The sequence below is a fragment of the Triticum urartu genome, chromosome 6A (assembly GCF_056163025.1).
Source record: "Triticum urartu cultivar PI428250 chromosome 6A, HENAU_Tu73, whole genome shotgun sequence".
In the NCBI taxonomy this organism is placed as follows: Eukaryota; Viridiplantae; Streptophyta; class Magnoliopsida; order Poales; family Poaceae; genus Triticum; species Triticum urartu.
The window spans coordinates 92,863,688-92,869,687 of NC_141878.1; positions in this window are offsets into that span (position 1 = coordinate 92,863,688).

The following is a 6,000-nucleotide window of genomic DNA, read 5'->3' on the forward strand; positions in this document are numbered from 1 at the left end:
GGTGCGCGGGAGGAGTGTTGGAAATATGCCCTAGAGGCAATAATAAATTGATTATTATTATATTTCCTTGTTCATGATAATCGTTTATTATCCATGCTAGAATTGTATTGATAGGAAACTCAGTTACATGTGTGGATACATAGACAACACCATGTCCCTAGTAAGCCTCTAGTTGACTAGCTCGTTGATCAATAGATGGTTACGGTTTCCTGACCATGGACATTGGATGTCGTTGATGACGGGATCACATCATTAGGAGAATGATGTGATGGACAAGACCCAATCCTAAGCATAGCACAAGATCGTGTAGTTCGCATGCTAAAACTTTTCTAATGTCAAGTATCATTTCCTTAGACCATGAGATTGTGCAACTCCCGGATACCGTAGGAATACTTTGGGTGTGCCAAACATCACAACATAACTGGGTGGCTATAAAGGTGCACTACGGGTATCTCCGAAAGTGTCTGTTGGGTTGGCACGAATCGAGACTGGGATTTGTCACTCCGTGTAAACGGAGAGGTATCTCTGGGCCCACTCGGTAGGACATCATCATAATGTGCACAATGTGACCAAGGAGTTGATCACGGGATGATGTGTTACGGAACGAGTAAAGAGACTTGCCAGTAACGAGATTGAACAAGGTATCGGGATACCGACGATCGAATCTCGGGCAAGTATCGTACCGCTAGACAAAGGGAATTGTATACGGGATTGATCGAATCCTCGACATCGTGGTTCATCCGATGAGATCATCGTGGAACATGTAGGAACCAACATGGGTATCCAGATCCCGCTGTTGGTTATTGACCGAAGAACGTCTCGGTCATGTCTGCATGGTTCCCGAACCCGTAGGGTCTACACACTTAAGGTTTGATGACGCTAGGGTTATAAGGAATAGATATACGTGGTTATCGAATGTTGTTCGGAGTCCTGGATGAGATCCCGGACGTCACGAGGAGTTCCGGAATGGTCCGGAGGTAAAGATTTATATATGGGAAGTCCTGTTTTGGTCACCGGAAAAGTTTCGGGTTTTACCGGTAGTGTACCGGGACCACCGGAGGGGTCCGGGGGTCCACCAAGTGGGGCCACCAGCCCCGGAGGGCTGCATGGGCCAAGTGTGGGAGGGGACCAGCCCCAGGTGGGCTGGTGCGCCCCCCACCAAGGCCCAAGGCGCCTCCAAGAGGGAAGGGGGGCAAACCCTAGGGCAGATGGGCCCTAAGGCCCACCCCAGGTGCGCCTTTCCCCCTCCCCTTGTGGCTGCCACCCAGATGGGATCTGGGGGCTGCCGCCACCCCTAGGGAGGGAACCCTAGGTGGGGGCGCATCCCCTCCCCTCCCCCTATATATACTTGAGGTTTGGGCTGCCTAAGACACACGAGTTCCTCTCCTTCTTGGCGCAGCCCTACCCCTCTCCCTCCTCGTCTCTTGCGATGCTTGGCGAAGCCCTGCTGGAGTACCACGCTCCTCCACCACCACCATGCCGTTGTGCTGCTGCTGGATGGAGTCTTCCTCAACCTCTCCCTCTCTCCTTGCTGGATCAAGGCATGGGAGACGTCACCGGGCTGTACGTGTGTTGAACGCGGAGGTGCCGTCCGTTCGGCACTAGGATCTCCGGTGATTTGGATCACGACGAGTACGACTCCCTCAACCCCGTTCTCTTGAACGCTTCCGCTTAGCGATCTACAAGGGTATGTAGATGCACTCTCCTTCCCTCATTGCTGGTTTCTCCATAGATAGATCTTGGTGACACGTAGGAAAATTTTGAATTTCTGCTACGTTCCCCAACAAGGAGCCCATGGCAAGGGTAGTGGCAGTGGCCATGGTATCATTTGTGTGGAGAGTGGCTAGAGTGGTTTTTGAGAAGTTGATGGTGAGGTGATAACCCACAAGTATAGGGGATCGCAACAGCTTTCGAGGGTAGAGTATTCAACCCAAATTTATAGATTCGACACAAGGGGAGCCAAAGAATATTTGAAGGTATTAGCAGTTGAGTTGTCAATTCAACCACACCTGGAGATTAATTATTTGCAACAAAGTGGTCAGTAGCAAAGTAATATGAAAGTTTTGATAATAGTAACGGTAACTGTTGGGGATATAACTATTAGGTATGACCCGCCCAGGAGGGGCCGGGTCATCCCTATGAAGACTCAACACAATGAAGCCCAAAGGCACATGGCGATTCATAGATAGCCTTAGTAGAGGGCCCAGACCCGAAGGCGGCTTAAAGCCCATGAGTATAAACCGCCATGTAAGTAAACTTGTATTGTAAGGCATATGTGAAAGGTCACCGAGCCGGATACGTTGTATAAGCCGGCCGGGACTTTGAGGGCCGCAGGGCGTCAACCCGTGTATATAAGGGGACGACCTAGCGGCGACTTAGGACAAGAAACAACAGATCGAGAGCCGGGTCAAGCGTATTCGCTCCTCGCTCATCGAAACCCTAGCAATACCAACCTCAAACTGGATTAGGCTTTTACCTTCATCGTAAGGGGACCAACCAGTATAAACTCCTCGTGTCCTTTGTCATGATTAACCCCTTTAAGCTAACCTCAACGCGATGTCTCCACGACTAAGTCCTTTCACTAGGACATCTGCCGTGACAATTCCACGACAGTTGGCGCTCATCGTGGGGCTATCACCTGATGGTTTCGAGTTCTTAAAGGGTAGCTTCGAAGGGATCAAGGGATACGCCGTGGGCCGGATGACCAAGAGTCGCCGCGGCAAGCTCTACATTGACGACGCAGGTTGGGGCCCCGAGGCCGGCTCAATTGAGTACGGGTACCGGGTCCCCTTTGGTGGAATCCACGTCTTCATCGGCAAGATCGGCGAACCGGGCCCTGAGCCGGATATCTACACCGACATCATCGAGACGGCTTAGCGTGCGAGACCCGCCCGGGTTCGGCCTGCCATGAAGCGTGCCTTCGTGGGATTTATCCATGGAGTGGAATCTGAAGATAGGCGGGCATCTGGTGATGAAACCTTCGTTTATTCTGATGGCGAGTCATCCACCGGTGAGACAAAGTCTTTGTATCAACTGCCAGACGGCCGGCTTGGGGGCTGTTCTGATGGCGGCAGTATTCCGGACCCTCGTGAGCCGCCGAATCGGGTTGCAATTTTCATGACTGGTACACAGCCCGTACATCGCTCATCAACCGCGGCGGAGCTGGTTTCCGGGTCAGGGGCGGCAGCGGCTACCGGGGCAGGAGGCCCTGAGCGCCCGCCGGCTCAGGCTTTAACTGATTTGCTGGATAAATTGACGATGCTGTTAACAACGGTGGTTAGCCCGGCGGATCAAGATCAGCACAATGCGGCGATCACAAAACTGCGTAATGAGATAACACAGGCCAAGGAGGAGTTAAACGCTGAAAGTGCCATGATGGCCGAAGAGCGGACCGCTTTGGATGCCCAGTCACAACGGATTCAGGCGGAGTCTTACCGGCTCATGTTGGATCAGAATACTTCAAACGATGTCATGAGGATGAGGCATCAGGCCCGTTTGCCGTCGGTTTACGAGGCAAGAAATCTTTTTAACACGCCAGGGGCAGGAACCAGTAACCCGGCGGGGGTAAACCGGGCCGAGGCACCTAGGATGGGGACGCCGGTTCAGCCGCGCATGGTGGATCCACCTCGTCAGAACAATAACCCGCCACAGCACGTGGCGACGCCACCGGTTCATTATTCCAACCCTTTGGATAACATGATCGCTGCAACATCTCGATTGGCAGCTATCTCGATTGAAGGTGAATCGCCAACGACAGTTGAGACACGGAGGGCTAGAGATCTTCTTCAGACAGCGCTGGTTCAACAGCAGGCTTATTCTTACAGCCGCAATCAAGTTCATTCTACCCCTCGTCCGAGCCGGAGTTACAGCATGCATCTCGATGAGCCGGCCGTATCAAGCAGTGGGCAGAACCGTAACCCGCCCCGTGGGCATGACCCGACGGGCGGTGGTGCAAATGCTCAGGATGTGGTGGATCAAGGTAGAGCTCGTCGAGAGGCTGAGCTGGCGGCTCAATATGCAGCTCGTCAGCCAACTCCGGTTCGTCTGACCACCTCTGTGGAGCCAGGTTTAACCTTTAGAAACTTGGGCGTGCCATGCTTGGCGCCGGATCTACGTAATGAGCGTTTGCCCACAGATTTCAAAGGACCTCGCAAAGTGCCAAACTATACAACGGATTTAAGTCCTGAGGCATGGATAGAGAGTTATGAGATGGCTATGGAGTTGCTGGACGTCAGTGAGGCTGCGTGTGCTAAGTATTTTCCCCTGATGTTAGAAGGAGCGACCCACACCTGGTTGAAAGGGGCTTCCTGCCAATTCCATCGGGTCATGGGCCGAGTTGAAAACCCGGTTTATCCAGAACTTCAAAGATACGTGTAAACAGCCCATGTCGATTGTGGATCTGGCTGCTTGTGTTCAGGAAGAAGGCGAATCAACAACCCATTGGGTCCGCCGGGTCTTAACAATCTTACACTCGTCAGATCGCATCAATGCCGACTCAGCGGTGTTGATGTTGGAGAACAACTGCCGTTTCACGCCCTTGAAGCAGGAATTAGGGCGGCTCAAACGCCACTGTAATGACATGGGAACGCTCATGGCGGCTCTGGTTAAATATGCTAACTCTGATAGTACCAAAGAGGCAAAGACCCCGAGTCTGATGATGATAAGGCGGGGAAGGGGAAGAGGAGCATCAACGCTAAGGGGCAGCAGTATAACCCGGGAGGCAACGGTAAGCGCAAAGCTGATAATAGTTTTGACTTTGTGGCTAACACAAATGCGTAGAGTAATGGTCAGCATCGTAAGGGTAAACCGCCCCCACAAACTGGCGGATCCGGTATCAATCTTGAGCGTATGTTGAATCAGCCCTGCCCACGACATGGTACGAAAGAAAGACCATCTGAGCATCTATGGAAGGATTGTCACATCATGAAGGAGTACAAAAATTCAAATCTTTTCCATGACAGCCATGGGCTAGGTGGCGGTTCTGGGCCCGGCTCTCACGGTCCGGGTTATGGTGGTGGCGGTTCTAACTCTGGTTTTCAGGGAAATCAAGGTAATCACAACAACCAGGGTGGTTACAACCAGTAGAGTAATCAAGGGGTTCAGCAACAACAACAATATGGTTAGCAGAGCAACCCGAAGCAATTGAATAGTGGGCAATATCATGTGTTTACCACTAGCTTGTGTAAGCGTGACCAGAAGCTTCATAAGAGATTAGACAATGCTGTTGAGCCGGCAGTTCCTCGCCATCTACGTTGGTCCGAGCAGCCCATCGTGTGGAGTCGGGAAGATCATCCACCCCGGGTTGATAATCTGGGTCATTTGGCTTTGGTGGTTGCACCGCAGGTCGGAGGGTATAAGTTTACCAAGGTACTCATGGACGGAGGGAGCAGCATCAATATCCTTTATTATGAAACTTTCCGTCACATAGGGTTGACTGATAAAAATCTTAAGCCATCAAACACTATTTTCCATGGCGTGGTGCCTGGTAAGTCGACATATCCAGTCGGTAAGATAGCTCTGGAAGTTGTTTTTGGAGATGATCATATTCTAGGTCAGAAACATTGACCTTTGAAATGGTCAAGATTCACAGCCCATATCACGCTCCGTTTGGACGGCCGGCTTATGCCAAGATGCCGGGTCACAGAGGAACCATTACAGTGCATGGGAGCCGTGGGATAGCTCTGGAGTGTGAAGAGGGGGATGCGGCTTATGCTGAGTCAGTTTGTGCAACGGAGGAGTTAAAATTTTACAAGGACAATGTTGACCCGGCAGATATGACGTCCTTAAAAAAGCCAACCACAGAGCATGATCCGGTGTTAAAGTTTAAATCAACAGATGATACCAAGATGGTTGATTTTGTTTCTGGCGACTTATCCAAGCAGTTCAGCATCAGTGCTAATTTGGATCCGAAATAGGAAAGCGCGCTCATTGAGTTCATCCGTGAGAACCGAGACATCTTTGCATGGAAGCCTTTAGACATGTCGGGTGTACTGAGAGAAC